The sequence below is a fragment of the Aulostomus chinensis genome, chromosome 1 (genome assembly GCF_037954235.1).
Source record: "Aulostomus chinensis isolate RoL2024-O1b breed Wild chromosome 1, RoL_Achi_v1.0, whole genome shotgun sequence".
Lineage (NCBI taxonomy): Eukaryota > Metazoa > Chordata > Actinopteri > Syngnathiformes > Aulostomidae > Aulostomus > Aulostomus chinensis.
In genome coordinates this window covers 39,821,635-39,840,612 of record NC_141320.1, presented here as the reverse complement: position 1 = coordinate 39,840,612, position 18,978 = coordinate 39,821,635, and the positions used below count along the sequence as shown (strand labels likewise).

The 18,978-nt window shown below is 45.0% G+C and overlaps 2 non-coding genes across 2 annotated transcripts; both read left to right on the top strand.

The window, feature by feature from the left end:
• The first annotated feature begins 269 nt into the window (after nucleotides 1-269).
• Nucleotides 270-351, top strand: trnas-gcu (transfer RNA serine (anticodon GCU)). The gene has a single exon. It is a non-coding gene; the product is annotated as a tRNA-Ser (tRNA).
• A 2,661-nt stretch (nucleotides 352-3,012) lies between these two features.
• trnal-aag (transfer RNA leucine (anticodon AAG)) lies at nucleotides 3,013-3,094 on the top strand. The gene has a single exon. It is a non-coding gene; the product is annotated as a tRNA-Leu (tRNA).
• The last annotated feature ends 15,884 nt before the right edge of the window (nucleotides 3,095-18,978 follow it).

Genomic DNA, 18,978 nt, shown 5'->3' with positions numbered 1-18,978 from the left:
CTTCTTCAACATTGACTTGTTCTACCAGGACAAGAGAATCTGAGCTTGGATGTCATTTAGCAGTCAAAGGCTTGTTAAACTGGTCAACATCAGCTGGTGTTCACTCTGATGATGTAGCGATGGTCTGGATTCTTCCTTCTGGAGCACCAAGCTGCTGGGAAGAAGCCTGATGATGTCAGAGTTGTGTTCAGTGGCTCCTGCTGGGTCCATGTCTGACAAATGGGCTCCAAAGAGTTCAGCTGTTTCAGAGGTCAGGGTTGCTGTCGGCAGACGAGGTGGCCGAGTGGTTAAGGTGATGGACTGCTAATCCATTGTGCTCTGCACGCGTGGGTTCGAATCCCATCCTCGTCGCGAGTGTCTCTAGTTTCTGCTCCTAGATTATGGAATTACTGTGAGGCTTTTAACTGACACAGATACCAGTTGAGTCAACTTCCCTTACATAACCTGACCAAAACAACTCTGAAATCCAGAGCTCGCATGTGTCAATCACCTCTGGAGAAGGTCCCGCCCCCTTAGAGCAAAAATCCTCCCATCAGTGAAGAAAACTGAAGACACCTCTTGGATGAGAGCTGAAGCGTCTTCAAGAAACCTGAAACAGTCCACTTAGTACGTTTAAATAATTCTACAATCCTACAGTTTCACTGAGCTTTTGTCCAAAGCCACGTTCATGTATCACATGTATATAATATATATGTGACACTCTTTCATCTACTCATTAACCAAAAATACAGTCTAATTCCAGTAAATTTGTGCAGAAGAAAACGTTATTTGTGCTGCTTCTTTATTTATTTATTTAGTTTAGTTCGTATTTTTTAATGTATTTTCTTTCAATTCACATTTTGTCCATGAACTTCATAATCAGAGTCGCCATCTCATCACATGACTAAAGTCTGGGTTCTGTATTGGTGGTAAAATATCCTTCCATGCCCCTCACTAGTTTGCACACAGAAAAGCATTTTTTACTGGTTTCAGATCTCTTAGCTTGTTCGCTCTCTTAAACCAGCTGTGGCAGCTTTCATTGTGTGATCGTTGTCGTCATCTTCCACTTATTCCTTACTAGTAAGGGTCGCGGGGTGTGGAGCCTATACCAGCATCTACGGGCAAGAGGTGGGGTTCACCCTGGACAGGTCGCCAGTCCATCGCAGGGCCAACACACAGAGACAAACAACCATTCGCACTCACATTCATACCTACAGTCAATTTAGAGAATCAATCAGCCTCGTCCTCTCTTGATGTCTTTGGACTGTGGAGGAAGCTGGAGTACCAGAGAGAACCCACACAGGAACAGGGAGAACATGGAGACTCACACAGAAAGATACTGTGCCAGAGCTGGGACTCAAACCCGGAACCTTTTTGCTGTGAGGCCACAGTGCTGACCACTGCACCACTGCACCACCGTGCACCCCTCATTGTATGATTTATTTTGAAATATAAATATGGAACAGAACCATTGGAATAAGATGTCAGGACATTTGAAGGAATGTCAATCTCCTGTTGAAATGTTGCAGTGTGCAGCTGAGGCTCTCTGGCAGTGGCACCAGGAGCCCCAATGGCAGAACCTGGACCCTCCTGGAGGAGAACCACAGGTGAGTGCCTTCTTGGCTCCAGATTGATGGAAATCAAGTGTCTGAGGCTGTTAGCAGCCATTAAGTTGATCTGGTTGGCACTGGTATTTGTTCTTGCTGCAGCTCAGGAGTGATTCAGGAGAAGAGTTTCAGAACAGCCAAGGTTGGGGACTGGAATTTTAAAATTTCCCCTGGAACCAGACAACCTTGGGAGGTAAAACCTCCAATCCTAGCCACTCAGATGCAGCAGCAGAAGAAGCTGTCATCCACCCTGACAGTCAGAGCATCAAGTCAAGAAAACATCACCATCTTGTAGTTCCAAACCTCCACCTGTCAGCTTCAGCTACTTCTGATTGTGGGACTTTAAACTTGAACACAATGGAATTTGGACAAGGAGTTTTCCTTCCAGTCCAAACATCATCGTCCAGCCTCCAACCAGAGGTCCATCAGTTATCATGGAGCCACAGGTGGAGTCTGGATTCTTTTCTAGAATGAGACGGCAATGACAGTCCTGCCAAGTGACATCACTGACATGACTGGATGACTTCAGTCACGTGACTGGATGACTTCAGTCACATGACTAGATGACAGTGTAGATGCAAATGTAGAGGTTGGGGAAATCTCTGAGAATCCAGCTTGAACCCACAGCCTCCTTGTTTTCCAAAAACCCAAACAGCGACCATCAGTCTCCCTCCAATCCTGTACTTGGGTAAACAACAAAAACAGAGTAAAAGTCTCTGGCAACATATTTGCTTCCTGTAGGGTTTCTTCATGTATGTGTGGTGTACCTGCTCTCCCAGAGGACTGCCATCTTTGTTCTGTGGGCTGACATGTTTTAGTGTCAGCACAGGTCATAGCGCTGAGACTGAACTCTCATTCTCCTCCAAGTATTATTTCCACCTCACACTCCTACATATATTCAAGTGAACAGGGAACACAAATTTATGCTCAACTTCTCCTGTGTATTCATCCACAGTCACTAAACAACAACAAACCAAACAAAAGAGGTTTGCTAGCGTGGCGATCAGCTGTAGTTCACCATCTTATCCAGGTCACATGACTCAGGAGTAGCGTGGCCGTCTGGCAACCAAAGGGTGGCTGGTTTGATCCTCACTTTCTCCAGTGACCATGTCAAAGTGTCCTTGAGTAAGAGACTGAACCCCTAAATACTTCTGATGAGTAGGTTGGCTCCTTGCATGGCAGCCTTCAGCATCAGTGTGTGAGTGTGTGAATGAGAGGACATTGTTCAGCTCCTTGAGTGCTGCTGAGGTAGAAAGGCTCTGTACAAACTGAGTCCTTTTACCATTTCTTTCCTGCTTCTAGCAGCGCTGTCGTCACTTCCTGTGACCGTGGAGGGAAGGGGTCCCCCTTCAGAATAAGTTTGATATCATTGTTACTTCCTCTTCAACATGCCTTTAGCAGACCAACTCAGAGAGCAGCACAGTGAGGTAGTGTGGCCGAGCGGTCTAAGGCGCTGGATTAAGGCTCCAGTCTCTAAGGAGGCGTGGGTTCAAATCCCACCACTGCCATCATGTCCCAGGTCACTGGAGAGGTGTGGCTCTCACAGCCTTTCCTTTCACTTCCACAGGTATCTTCAAACCTGTGACCAAAAGAAGAAGTAGGTCCTGAAAACTCTCCAGCTGGTCCAGAATGCTGCGGCCCGTGTGTTGACTAGAACTAGTAGACAGTACTCCTGTACTGGCTTCTCTGCATGGCTACCTGTCAAATTTAGAATAGAATTCTAAATTCTCCTTCTAACATACAAAGTCCTCAACAATCAGGCTCCTTCCTACCTGACAGAGCTCCTAGTCCCCTATTATCCAGCTAGAACCCTTCGCTCCCAAGATGCAGGGTTACTGGTGGTTCCTAGAGTTCTAAAAGTAGACTGGGAGCCAGAGCCTTCAGCTATCAGGCTCCCCTCCAGTGGAACCGTCTCCCAGTTTCAGTCCAGGATGCAGACACCCTCTCGACCTTTAAGAGCGGACTAAAGACCTTCCTTTTTGATCAGGCTTATAGTTGGGCTGCTTAGGGTGGCCCTTAGATATGCTGCTATAGGCTTAGGCTGCTGGGGGATCTCCCATGGTGCACTGGGCTTCTCTCTACTCCTCTCTGTCCTCCTTTATTTGTCATTTATAAATCATACTCAGATGTGTCACTAACTCCCTCTCCCTTCATCCCAGATGTCGGTGCTGCTGGAGGAGGCTGCAGACCTGAAGAGGCTCAAGCTGCCACCCGTAGCTCCACCTGCTCATCGTCTGTCCATCAGTCTCTTCCCTTCTCTCTCTCTTTATCTCTGTCCCTCTCTTTCCTTCTGTATATCGGTCTTCCTCCATTCTCTGTCTTTGTCTCTGCCCCGCTCTCCTGCTCTCTTTCCCCCCAACCGGTCAAAGCAGAAGGCCATCCCCACTGATCCTGGATCTGCTCGATGTTCCTGCCTGTTAAAAGGAAGGTTTTTGTCACCACTGTTGAAGGATGTGCTGCTGGTGGAGAACTGTTGGGTGGAGGTTCATTGAAGGAGTTTGGTTCGAGACCTGCTCTACTAGTAAAGAGTCATGAGAGAACTTTTGTTGTGATTTGGTTCAATACAAATAAAACTGACTTGACTTGTCTACATCTATATACATGTACATCCCTATAGGTTTATCTTTACATCTCTATAACAACATCTTGTCTTATTATGGCAAAAGGTTTCTGAGGTTTGTACAGTAACTTGGGGGGGGGGGTACCACAGCATTAGCTGTTTCCCATGGACTCTGCATCATTCACAACTCCTAAGCAGGTTACTAAAACAATATTATGAAGAATAATAATCATTTACAATATTTTCATAAAGCAGCAAACCGACAGATCCTTGTCCCTGATTCTTCTCTCTCTCTGCCCTCCATGCAGGTCCTACCTCAGACGGTGCTCACAGTGGTCCTCAGTGAGCTCAGGGAGCTTGTGAGGATAACCAGACACATGAAAAACTAGAGGGAACATTGGCTGGAGCTCAGTGTCTCCTGATGTACATGGCAGGGCAGCTGCTGCTGATGTCATCAAAATGAGCCCTGGAATCACAAGGTTTGCTGTGACGAGAGGCACTGACATCAAGACATGTTTGGAGCTGTTTATGGTTGATGGTTCTGTTCATGCCACTGTCACTAAAAAGAGTCAGCATTGCTGTGACAAACCTCAAAGGAAAAAAAGTCCATGGTGACAAGTGGAAAGACATTGATGAGGGACACCTGGATGCTTCTATTGGTGTTCTTCTTCTTCCTGGAGTGTTCAGATCCTGCAGTGAGGCCACTGATCGTCTCTGGGACGCATCGACAGGCAGAAATATTTTCTGGGCCACAAGGCCACTTCAGAACTTTCAACAAACATCAAGAGTCCTCAGATTTGACGACAGAGACACCGGAGCAAGAACTGACAAGCTTGCCCCCATTGGGGATGTCTGGGAAAGATGGGTGCAGCTCCTTGCACCAACATTCAACCCAGGGCCAGAGGTGAGAGTGGATGAACGTCTTGTCACTTTCTGAGGAAAATGCCCCTTCCAGCAGTCCATGCCCAGTAACCAGGAAGGACGGCAGAGCAGAGTTTGTGTTCTGGCCTGTTCTGCTTTTCATTTAGTGTTTATATTAAAGTTCTGTTGCTGAAAAAAAGACTTTTATGCCAAACCCAAAGGTTCATTTTATCATTTTTTAATTGAAATCGAGGGTTTACTGACTAAAAAAAGGTCCAGAGGCCCACAACAAAATATTCAAACCAATATTTCCATGGATAAGGAAGCCTAACAAGGAAACCAAGAGATGGAAACAACTTGGATGATAGAAAATTGTTTTTAGTGAATTTTACAGCTGATTGAAGATGTGGGTCAAAACTGACCGTTACCATAGAGATGGGAACAGAAAACTCAAATGGAAGCTCAAAAGGGGACTTAGCTCCAAAGGTAGAGTGCTAGCTTAGCATGTGAGAGGTAGAGGGATCCATGCCCTCCTTCTCAGAATACTTCAGCTTGTTCTGTTGATCAGAGGAGCTGCTGGGTGATGAATGCTGATGTTTGTCCACTGCTGTGATAAAGTGTCCCCTGTTACTGAGATGAGGATGAACACCTGCTCAGGTCAAAGCTGCAATCAAACCAGGGACTCTGAACCTCCCACACAGTGAAGGAGTTTGTCCTGCAGGTTGATGGACGCTTTAGAATTCCTTCAACATTGATTACTTTCCTGTCTCCTGCTGAGTCAGCATCCAGAACCTGGTCAAGAGGAGGCTGAGAGCTCAGGAGGTGATGTGACGGCTGGTTGGACAACTCAGCAGCCAGAGCTTCCAGTCTGAGACCCCAGCTCCACACCATGGAGAGCCTCCTGGATGATGTCCTCACAGCGTCCCTGTTTGTCTCCTGGCTGCAGCTGGACGCCTTAACAGCTCTGAGAGTCCAGCAGTGTTGCTCTCTGTCCATCTGATGTCAGTCCTCTCCTGTGTTCGTCCGTTGAGGAGAAGGGAGACTGATTTCTCTTCCTCTCTTCTCTCCAGACGACCTTCTTCCTGTGTCAAACTACTTTGCTCTGCTCAAAGATCAAACTGATCCAGTGGCTCCAGGTGCCTGGACCTCTCTGGAGCAGCCGGTCCTGAGTGGATCCAACAGTTTCCCATGGGTGACTCTGTCGTGGTCTCTCTCCTGCTGTCTCCAACTCTCAGAGTGCTTCTACTGGTTTCTCCCCATCGTCCCTGTTGCTAGGCAGAACACTGGTGAGGACTAAGGCCAGTGATGTCATCACCTCCAGCTGAGACCTGCCAGGTGATCCTGCTTCATTCAACTCTGCTGCCTCTGCCACTGCCCTGACTGGTGAGGCTGACAGCAGGTTCTCTCTCATCTAAACTCTCTGTTTACAATGGAGGCTGAAATCCTTGTGATTGGTGGTTCAATCATCAGGTCTGTTGAACTCCCAGGTGCCATCACCTGCTGTCTTCCTGGTGCCAAAGTTGTGGACATTATTGAACGTCTCCAGGACTCATCGATCTCCACCCCTCCTGCAGGTTCTCCCCGTCTCTGTGAGGGTTCTCTCTGGTTCTCCAGCTTCCTCCCACAGTCCAAAGACATCAAGAGGGTAGTGGTTACCTGGACACTCTGAATGACTGTGAGTGTGAATGGTTGTCTGTCTGTCTGTGTTGGTCCTGGGATGGACTGGCGACCCATCAAGGGTGAACCCCCTCCTCACCTGATGTCAGCTGTGATAGGCTCCACCCCCACGAACCATTGCAGACAATCAGTATAGAAATGGAAACTTAGCTGCTATGTTGAATCACTAAAACCTTCTGAAGTCTACTTTTGCTTCAGTGGTAAAGTAGAATGTTATTAACTCTCTCAATGGTTTGAATTCTGATTTCCACCTCTTTTTAACAGATCCACATTTCTAAACTAACAGGTTTATTTTGCTCCTTTCTTTTAGCAGAGGATGGTTTTGATCCATCAACCTCTGGGTTCTGGCCCAGCTCTCTTCCTCTGCACCACTCTGCTCTACCATTTATTGAACAGGTCTTGATTTAGGAGAGCAGGACTGAGACAAGAACACGAATGTGAGTGTTGAAGGTTCATAATTTGGCTCTGAAGCCTCAGCAGGTAAAGATTCATCTCTTATTTCAGAGGTGATTTGAAGAATTCATTGTTGCTGAACTGTTGATGCTTCAATTTCTGGACGTTCACTGGTGGAATGTTTGAGGGTCAGAGGTGAAAAGAGGACAAGTGCACCTGTTGTGTGTGATGGGGCACCAGCATGGAGGAAGTTGTCAAACATTTCCAGCTAAACAGCAGGAAACTTCAAGTAAAGAATTAAAATTATTTAATTTAGTGTTTAACTCCCAGGCCTCTGGAATAAAAACAAAGGAACAACTGACGACCTCACCATGACTTCACCCTGATAACCAGGAGGTAACCTGGTAGTCAGAGCAGCGGTGCTCAGGTCTGTGGACTCAGAGGAGGGTTCTTCTTCTGGTCCTGGGTTTGAAGACATCAGCAGCCTTTTTGGAGTCAACTGGGATGTTCCTCTCAACAGACAGCAGCATTAAATCAGAGAGCCTGTCTGCTCCATGGCTCCTCCTGAGCTGGTCCTGGATCAGCTTCCGTTTGGAGAGTCTCCGTTACACTGGAGCAGAGGTCACTGGCAGTGCTGCATATACTGGGAGGAGCCTGTGGCTCTGGGTACACTGTGCCCATGTTGTTGGCTTGAAGGCAGCTCAGCGTTACTGCACATTGGTGTTTTGGAGAGTTCAAGATGAGGAGAACACCTCAAGTTCAGGACATTTTCTTCCCAGAGTGATAAAAGCAGCCAACACCTCTAGCACAGAGAGGAGAGACCTGCCACACCTCTCCAGAGACCTGGGACATGATGGCAGTGGTGGGATTTGAACCCACACCTCCTCAGAGACTGGAGCCTTAATCCAGCACCTTAGACCACTCAGCCACACTACCTCACTGAACAGGTCAGTGAGTTGGTCTGCTAAAGGCATGTTTAACAGGAAGTAACAATGATTTCAAACTTATTCTGAAAGGTGACCCCTTCCCTCCCGTGGTCACAGGAAGTGACGACAGCACCGCTTGAAGAAGCCGGGAAAGAAATGGAAAAAGGACTCAATTTAAACAGAGCCTTTCTACCTCAGCAGCCATGCTAGCAAACCCCCTTTTGTCTGGTTTGGACAGACAGACAGACAGACAGACTACTTTATTAATCCCTTTTGGACGTTCTGCGAGGGAAATTGCACTCTCCTCAACATACATTCACAGCACTGTTACCATAGATTAGACTAAAAATAGCAAAGAAGAGAAAACAAAGACTATATATATATATATATATATATATATATATATATATATATATATATATACATATATACATGTGCGTGTGCCTGTGTGTACCTGGATGGTTATGTATATGTGCATAGTGACAGGAATAATCATAATATTAATTGTTCTTAATTGTTATTATAACAATAATAATAATTATCACACTAATAATGATGATGTTATAATATAATAATGGTGATGATGATATAATATAATAAAAAATATAATAGTTATAATAATAATAATAATAGCAGTGGTAACAATAATTATATAATAATAATAATCATCATCATCATAATAATAATGTACAGTCTCTTATATTGCACGAGTGTCCGGTTGTTATCGGGGCAAGCTAATGGTGCTCAGCCCTCTCCTACAGTCCCTCTGTTGGCCCTCCCCCCCTCCAGTGAGGAGTTTAACAGTTTAATGGCTCGGGGGATGAAGGAGTTCTTCAGTCTGGTTGTTGTTTGGTGACTGTGGATGAACACACAGGAGAAGTTGAGCATGAATCTGTGTTCCTGTTCACTTGAATACATGCAGGAGTAGCAGGTGGAAATACTACTGTTTATTTTTGTTCTGATTTCAGAACTGTTGACACAACGGTGTCAGATTAAAGCATCTCCACCTTCCAGATGCTGGTCTCCTTCTGGGGTCCTGACTGACCTCCATCTTGTGCTCTGTATCCACCTGAACCCAGCAGCTCCAGATCCCTTCACTCCCTTACAGGGATAGAAAATGGCTGCTGGACGGAAGTCCCCCAACTGTGGCTGTTCTGAAACTCTTCTCCTCAGTCACTCCTGAGTTGACACTGAGATGGAAACTCTGAGTATCAGGTTCAGAACAGCTGAGCTGAGTTGCTTCCATCAACTGAGTGTGTTCACTTTGAGTGTCACAAGTGCACAACCACGACAAAATGACATCAATGTAGCCCTGATACCATGAGTCACCATGACAACGAGAACAAAATAACAAGTTACTTTGAAACAAGACCTTCATATATTTATGATGACATCACCAATATGAGCCTTCCCAGTCTGTCAGGTGGTAGAATTCAGTCACCACCAATGACATCAGAGTCAGAGTTTAGAGATCAAAGACAGACATTAAAGTCAATATATTAAATTTGTTGTTTCCATGGAGGGGCAGTTTTACATTTTTATTCTTGGATGCATTTATATTTTAGAATCAGAAAGGCAGTTACAATGACATCATCAAGACAAAACCTGGTGTTACAAAGGTGAGGTGAACAATTTTAACAGTCAATCCCAAATTTAGGCCTGAAGTTAGAAAATAATATTAGCTAGCTAGCAACGTTAGCTAGTTAATGTTAGCAAGCTGGCAATATTAAGCACCATCAAATAGTTAAAACAAGGTCAGCAGCTGTTATGATGATGGTCACATGATTTAACCTTCCTCCTGTGTGACCTGTTTTAGGATTTAAATGCATCAAAGAACCACATCAATTTGTTTATTGTATCAAGGATTTTTGACTTTGTCAGGAACCTCTAGTTCAAAAAAATAAAAGAAAAAATGTTTTTCACTGAATTATAAAATCATAAGGATTGGTTTAGACCCAGTTATCAAAATAAGATGATAAAGCAACAATCAGAGCCAAACCTGAAGTCAGAAGTGCACTGTCAGCAACACTGCCAGCAGCTCCTCTCCCAGTCATGGGAGCTTCAGGGACTCTCATCAGCCTCGTTCTCCCATCGACCTGCACAACAACACAACAAAGACCATCCTTGATGTGTCTGCATAGAATGCATTTGTGTTGTGGACCCACATCCACCAAGAGTGCAACAGCGTCCTCCTCAGCAGCCCTGCCTCAACACCAACCAGAACAGCCACAGCCACAACCCCACTCAGGATCTGGTTCCAGAAGAAAAAGGTGTCAGGACTGCCCAAGCAGTCAGGACAGCAGGACAAATGGATTGTGCTTCAACTGCAGGAAACATCTCTGCAGAGAACACACAGAAGTGTCACACATGAATCTAAACACACACAATCAATCAATCAATCAATATTTCCATGGATAAGGAAGCCTAACAAGTTCACCAAGAGATGGAAACAACTTGGAGGATAGAAAATTGTTTTAGTTTATTTGACAGCTGATTGAAGACGTGGGTCAAAACCGACCGTTACCATAGAGATGGGAACAGGAAGCTGACACAAGAGGAAGGTTCCAGCTCTGAACACACAAGTCCACAATCTTCAGCTTGAGGTGAAGATGGTTTACAAGGAGAAGTGTGACCTCAAGTGTGAGCTCAACTCCATCCAGGCAGAGAAGAACAATATGAGAGAAGAACTCACTGAGAAGAAGACGACTCTTGAACAGCTGAGATCCCAGAGTGAGGAGAGACAGGCAGAAAATGGATGTTTGAGGAGACGAGTTTCTACTGCATCTCAGGCGACAGAGACCTTCACTGCAGAGTTGGCCCACCTCGAATCAAGGAAGGACCAGGACCCCACAAAGACTGGCAGTCTGAACGGTGAAGTTCAGAGTCTTCTATGTGCAGTGAGAACACAAAAGAAGAAAAGGAGCAGTGCTCAGTGGGAAATCCTGGGAAATCTTCATGATTTAAAAAGCTGTTTGAAAGAGGAAAATCATGACCTTCAAGTGAAGGTCCAGCAAACTTCTGAAAAGCAAGCAGACCCTCCCCTACGTCCAGCCAGAGAAGAGCAAGCAGACTCTCCCCTATGTCCAGCCAGAGAAGAGCAAGCAGACTCTCCCCTACGTCCAGCCAGAGAAGAGCAAACAGACTCTCCCCTACGTCCAGCCAGAGAAGAGCAAGCAGACTCTCCCCTACGTCCAGTCAGAGAAGAGCAAGCAGACGCTCTCATATGTCCAGCCAGAGAAGAGCAAACAGACTCTCCCCTACGTCCAGCCAGAGGAGAGCAAGCAGACTCTCCCCTACGTCCAGCCAGAGAAGAGCAAACAGACTCTCCCCTACGTCCAGCTAGAGAAGAGCAAGCAGACTCTCCCCTACGTCCAGCTAGAGAAGAGCAAACAGACTCTCCCCTACGTCCAGCCAGAGAAGAGCAAACAGACTCTCCCATACGTCCAGCCAGACGAGAGCAAGCAGACTCTCCCCTACGTCCAGCCAGAGAAGAGCAAACAGACTCCCCCCTACGTCCAGCCAGAGAAGAGCAAGCAGACTCTCCCCTACGTCCAGCCAGAGGAGAGCAAGCAGACTCTCCCCTACGTCCAGCCAGAGAAGAGCAAACAGACTCTCCCCTACGTCCAGCCAGAGGAGAGCAAGCAGACTCTCCCCTACGTCCAGCCAGAGAAGAGCAAGCAGACTCTCCCCTACAGCACTGACAGCTTTCAAACTGTACAGCGAGTTAAGAAAAATACTCTCTTTCAACCTTTTTATTAACTGTCCTCATAAACTTGTCTTTTAATAAACTTTCTATTCTTCTGTTAACTAAGTTCACTGTTAAGTAACTGGATGGATGACAACAACAGAGATGCCTGTTTCTGAGTTGAGTCATTTGGAGGTTGATCTCATGGTAGATAAAACTGCAGGCTCACTGCTGCAGAAACTTGCTTTTTCCTTTGTTTGGTGACGCATTTCCTTTGTTTGGCAGGAGGCAGGGTGAAGGGAAGTAGACCCAAATGAAGAGGAGGGTAAGGAGGGTGAACAAAAGAGGTTTGTTAAAGAGACTGGAGACTGGAGACTTGGCTGAAGATGAGAGACTGGAGGTGAGAGACCAGGAAAACCTGGAGGCTAGAGACTAGCAGCTCGTGACTGGAGACTTGGAGCTCGTGACTGGCGGCTGTCACAATGCTTGACGTAGACTTCGACATCCCAACACAGCAGTACAATAAACACCACCACACTAACGACTCCATCGGTCCTTCAAAAAGATCATTCAACAACAGAGAACAACTCTGTGGTAGAATTCAACACTTGGCAACTAAAGAAAGAGGCAGAATCGTCTTAAAATGCATAAGAAGGTCCTCAGTAAAGCCAGAGCCGCTTCAGTAAACACAGAAACTGCTGCTAAACCAGATATTTCTTGAGACCACTTTCATCAAATTAACAGTCCAGAACTTCATTCAATGATGACCTCATCAAAACCTTCATCCTGTCTCTTAGATTGTTTCCTACTAGGCTGCCTAAGGAAGTCTTCCCTCAGTGAGCACCTCTTTATTCAATCTGATTCCTCTGTCTGTAGTAACAGGATATGAACCACAGTCCTTGAAGGTAGCTGTCATTAAACCACTGCTTCAGAAGCCTCCTCTAGAACCTAGCGCTCTCAGCACCGGGACTCCAGCCGCTGAGTCTCCTTCTCCCAGCTGCAGCAGGAAGTCTTCAGCGGCGGCGAGGATCCGCTCCTGGACCGACACCCGCAGCAGCTGTGCGGTGCACATGTTGAGGTTCTACCGGCGCCACTCAGCCTTCAGGAGACGAAGACCGAGGCCTTCCGCTTCTTTTCTTCTTCTTCTTCTTCAAAACGAGCAGAGTCCAAGCTCTGTTCTCTGTGCCACTCCAGACTCGCTAACCTGGTAGCAGCGGTAGTGATGAGTGGAGTGATCCAGGATTTCGTTTTGAAAAACGCGTATTGATGACGTATTTAGTGACGTCCAAAGCCTCGCCAACCGGCAGTGACCACGTGACTGATTCAAGACCTGGTTCTCTGGCTTGGCGTGAGATTCGAAACCACTAAAGCCTGATTTATGCTTCTGCGTCGCGTCGACGCAAACCCCAACAAAATCCTGCCTCCGTGTCGCATTGACGTGTGGTGACGTTAACGTCGAGGACTGTGATTAGTCCGCTCAAAACGTCATTTCCGGTTCAGTCGCAGCACAACAACACCGCCATTTTCAAAGTTTCTGTGGTGAAAGCTTCAAGAAAAAATGGACCAAGCTGAAGAAAGGATTATTCGCGGCACTACAAAGACTGACAAATGGCCAACAATTGTTGTCTGTGACCGGAAGAAAACCAAGGAATCCGACAAGAGCCCCGTAAACAACACAAAGACAAAGCCACACCCCCTAGCGGCTTGGCAGTGAATTGCAGAGCAACGCGTTCCCTCAACGCAGAATAAACCAGGCTTTCCAGTCGCACCTGTTTTACGCCCCCGTGCCAGATAAGGACCCCCATCGGGCTGTGCCACTCTGGAGGGAGCGCGTCTCACAGTCAGTCAGCGGAACCATGCGGATCCGGGCCGGAGCTGTGGGAAGGAGCGCCAATTGTATCGGGTTGTTGTTTTCTGGACTGCAGCAGAACAGGAGCAGCCGGGACTGGAATGTAGAAGTAGGTTATCTTGAAGTTGACTCAGTTATGGTGAACGATATTGTGGTTCAACACTTTAATGAGCTTTAAGGCAAACACATTTCATGAGGAAACAACGCCGGAATTGGACGGATTTCAGCGGCACACAACAACGTATCCGATACACCTCATTGGAAACCTGGTGGTCTAAGACTAAGAAACACCAGTCACCATGAAGAAAGGAACTTTTAGCTGAGTACTCATGTTCTTTTCTGCAGGTTGAATGTCGCATTTGTTGGACAGAAGCGTCTCATCTCAACAAAAGCACCTCTTCAGTGCTGAGGCATGATGGGGCCAGGCATGAGAATGAAGTCCCAGATCCACCAGGATGAACTCAGGTATACAGCCACTCTCCAACTGACTCACAGTTGCTTCATTGATCATTAATTCCTATTCATTTCTTCTCTCCTTCATCTTTAACCATCCAGCTTCCAGGAAGCAGATGCTGGATGAGGCTCTGCTGAATTTCATCCTGAAGGACTGCCAGCCCCTCAGCACTGTTGAGAGGGAAGGGTTCAGGAAACTGGTTCAGGTCCTTGAGCCTCATATGTTTGCCAACCAGAAAGGTTTGTGTGGAAATGATCTAAAGCAGTCGTTGATATCTCCAGTTTATTTCATCTCTAATTTCAATGTATTGATTTACTCTGGGTGTCATTTTCAGACCATCAAACAAACGGTGACCAAAAAGTACCAGGAGGAACGGGAAGGAGTGAAAAAGGAAGTCCAGCTGCCATGTGGACATCTGTGGACATGGAGGCTCCCTTGGCTCTGACCTGTCACTGCATTCGTGAGAATGATTGTGTTGGGAGTGCAAGACTTTCCACAAAGTCACCCTGCTGACAGTTTGGCCCCAGTCCAAAGAGGCATGATGGAGGACTGGGCCATCACCAACAAAGTGAAGTGTCTTGTGAGCGACGCAGCACCAAACATGACAGCATCCACTAGACAGCTCCAAATTCACCACTCAGTCTGCACTGCACATCGTCTGAATCTAGGAGTCAGAAAATCCTGTGATCAGATCCCCACTTCCATCATCAGACACAAAGCCAGGAACACTGTCACATCCTTCAGATCAGCACTACAGCCAAGGAGAAGCTGGCTCAGGTGCAGCAACAGATGGGAGGGCCAACCCTGAAACTCATCAGTGAGGTGCCAACACGCTGGAACAGCACACACAGCTGTCAGGGCTGCATGATGAGAGGGAACCAGTGTGGGAACCTCTGGCCTCTCTAAGACAGATTTGACTCCACTGACAGCTGAGGAGTTCACCACCATAGGAGAAGCACTTCTAGTAAACAGAGGTCATTCTAGTAGCCTGGTCCCTCTGTGGTTGAGCTATAATTTTAGGAAATATGGTCATTATTCAATGGTGACATCTCTCTGCTGAATAATGTAGAACTGAACGGATCCACTGGACCTTCTTTTTACAAACAGCAGCATGCAGCAGCTGTCCTGAGTGGAAAACTGCACATTTCTGTTGGTGAGAGTTAATCAAGTGATGGACTTTGTCTCTCAACAAAAGCTGTGTGGAAAAACCCTGCAGCTACGAGCGCTTCAGATTCTGAGAGTGATTCTTACGCCATTGGCTGGTTTAACCTGGCGTCTGACCGTGGAGGTGGCCGAGAGGACCGTGACATGGCTGCACAGGTAAATCAACTAAAGCAGTGTTAGTCTTTGGCAGCAGGCCAGGCCGACAAATGCTAATGTCTCTGACTGACTGACTGATGAAGTTGGACCATTGGTCAGACACAATGATGCATGACCACAAATAGTGGCCTGTGTCTTGATGAAGCTCACAAGACTGTTAGCATCATTTTGAGGTTTTTTTTTTATTTTTTTTAAACTTTATTTTTCATTTTGCATATAACAGTAGAAAAAACATTCAGAAGAACAAAACAAAAAAAGAAAGGGGAACAACAAAAGGGGGAGGTGGGGGGGACACTACTTTTTCTTAACTAAATACCATTTTTTAAATCGTTGTTGATGGATCCCTTCTTTAGTCCTCAGACAATATGTCAGTCTTTCCATGGAACATAATTGATACACAATATCCATCCATAGTGACTGCCCAGGAGGGTCACTTTTCAGCCAGTTCTTTGTGATGGCTTTTTTAGCCGCAAGTGTCAGAATTTTGAACAAGTAAATGTCCTCTTTTCCTACCATACCCTCTGGTATCAGTCCCAGATAAACAACTCGGGGGTCACAAGGAATTCCATAGCCCAAGATTTCCTCCACGTTTTGAAGGACCATTTCCAAAAATGTTTTTATTATCACACATGACCAAAAGATGTGTAGATGACTGGCACTCTGATGTCCGCATTGTCTCCACCAGTTTTGCTATTTGCCCACTTGTTTAGATTTGATGTGAGGTGTAATAAAGAAGCGAATTAAATTTTTCCATCCGAATTCCCTCCATCGTTTAGAGCTGGTTGAAGTGTGTTGGGTCCTGCACATAGACTGCCAGTCACTCACAGACAATTCAGAATACAATTCTAACTCCCACTTCATTTTTATATGTAGTGTGTTATTTCCATTTAGTTCCTGCAGACCTTGGTACAATTTAGAGACAATTCTTGAAGGTAATTGTTTATATGCACCTGTAAAAACCCCTATAAACTTGTTTCCTTCTATTGAAATTCCTTTCTTAATCTCTGAGTCAAAAAAATTTCTTAATTGTAAATATCGGAAAAGGTCTCCGTTATCTAGATCAAACTCCTTCTGAAGTTTTCCAAAGGGTTTGAGATGTTGTCCCTCTACAATGGTACACATAGCTGTCATTCCTTTGTTTTCCCACCTTCCAAAGGTCCTATCAAGTTCTGCAGGTTTAAATGTATGACTTTGAAATGGCCATATTAGAAGTTTACTATCGTCTGTCAGGTTGTATTTTCTAACCACCTCATACCATATTCTAAATGTTTCTTTCAGTATTGAATTTTCTTCTCTGAAATGTATGTGTTCTTTTCCACCTAGCCTGGCTTGGGGAGGGGCTTGACCCAGTTTCATCTCAATGTCCTTCCATCTAGCTTGATAATGAGGGGAGCACCAATGAACAATATACCTCAATTGGGCCGCGTAATAATACTCTTTTAATTTCGGCAGCGCTAGTCCCCCATTTTCCTTGTCTATTTGGAGGGTCCTCAGTTTTATCCTCGGCCTAGCTCCTGCCCAAATAAACCTGGATATCAGTTTATCCCAAACTTCGAATTGTGAATGTGGTACTCGAACTGGGAGAGATGGGAAAAGATACAGCAACCTTGGTAATACGTTCATTTTTACCACTTCAATCCTTGAACTGAAATCCAGTATTAATGGAGACCATTTTGTCATGTCCCTCTGTATTTTATCATTCATTACCTTGTAGTTAGTATTATAAATAGTATCGACTTCCTGAGTAATGATTACTCCCAGATATTTTATTGATTTTGCGTCCCATCCTAATTTATACTGCTTTCTTATGGCTTTATTTGGTTTGTAATTTAAAGAGAGGACCTGTGTCTTGGTGATATTCAGTTTATACCCTGACATTAGCCCATAGTCCTCCATGATTTTTAGAAGTTTGGGAAATGTTGTATTTGGGTTTTGGAGGTATGCGATAATGTCATCCGCAAAAAGCCCTATCCTGTGTTCGTCTCCTGATATGGAGATTCCTGTGAGCTCTTCGTCCTGTCTAATGGTTTGGGCAAGCGGCTCTATGAAAATTGCAAAGAGGGCGGGGCTAGCGCAACATTCTTGGCGGGTGCCTCTAAACAGCTTAAAGCTGTCTGTCAGGTGGCCATTAATCTTTATTCTGGCAGACGGGTTGCAATACAGGGACTGTAAACACCTAATAAATTGTACATGAAACCCCATTCTCTCTAGCACTTTATATAGAAAAAGCCAATTGACCCGGTCAAATGCTTTCTCCGCGTCAAGACTGATAAGAGCAGCATTCAAATTATGTTTGTTGGCATGTTCTATGATATGAAGCGTTCGTCTGATATTATCATGTGTTTGTCGACCCCTTATAAATCCTGTCTGATCCTCGTGTATCAAGTCAGGTCGGAAACATTCCAGTCTTTTGGTTAAGATAGATGTGAACAGTTTATAGTCCACATTCAAAATAGAGATCGGACGAAAGGATTCGCAATGTTCTTTATTTTTACCTTCTTTAGGAATAACTGATATAAGGGCATCCCTCCATGATGGTGGAGCCACTGCTTTTTCAAGTGTCCAATTAAATGATTCTAACATTACTGGGGCTAGTTCTTCTTTAAGCATCTTATACCACTCACTCGGAAAGCCGTCACTCCCCGGACTCTTTTTAGCCTTCAACCTACCTATGGCTTTATCTAAATCATCTTTTGTGATTGGTGCAATTAAGTTCTCATTCTGAACCCTCCCTATAGAGGGGAGGTCCAGTGATGCTAAGAATTGTCCTATAGTGTCTTCATTGGTCATCTCAGGTTGTGAGTAGAGAGTCTCATAGTAACCTTTGAAGATCTTATCAATTTCTTCTGGTTCATATGTTATATTGTTTGTTAAGGGGTCTCTGATCTTGTGTATTGAAATTGTAATTTGTTGTATCCTGAGACGCCTTGCCAACAATCTTGTCGCCCTTGGGCCTGATTCATAGAAAGTTTGTTTAGTAAATCTCAATTTCTTTTCTAGTTCGTCGGTGACAATACCTTCTATTTGTTTTTTAATCTCTTTGATTTGAGATGTTGAGTCCTTGTTCTTGTCTCTATGTTGTTGTTTCTCCAGTTTCCTCAGTTCTTTCTCTAGTTCGTCATATTTTGCCCTCTGTTTTTTTAAAAATGCTGTTCTTGAGATTAGCTTCCCTCTCATTATCGCTTTGACCGTGTCCCATAAGATAGTTGGATCAACCTGGCCATTCTTTTTATCAGTTATACATTGACCAATTTCTTTCTTGATTTCATCTACCAGGTTTTTATTATTTAAAATTCATGTATTTAGTCTCCAAAGTGTGTTTTTTGGCCTGTTACTTAATTGAATGTTTAAGTAAACTATATGATGATCCGATACATCGGCTGTTCCTGTTGAGCACTCTTTTACTCTATGCCTATCTATGATATTCATTAGAAAAAAGTCCAATCTGGAGTGCACTTGATGAGTAGCTGAATAATGAGTGTACTCTTTATTTTGGGCATGTAAATTTCTCCAGACATCAAATAAGCCTGACTCTTTTATCAGGATTCTCAGGTCTTTTGATCTTTGAGTTCTACACCTGTTTGTGCTAGTTGTGTCTAAATAGTAATTCTGAATTGTGTTCCAATCACCGGCACAAACTAGGATTCCCTCGCTTTCTGAGATTATA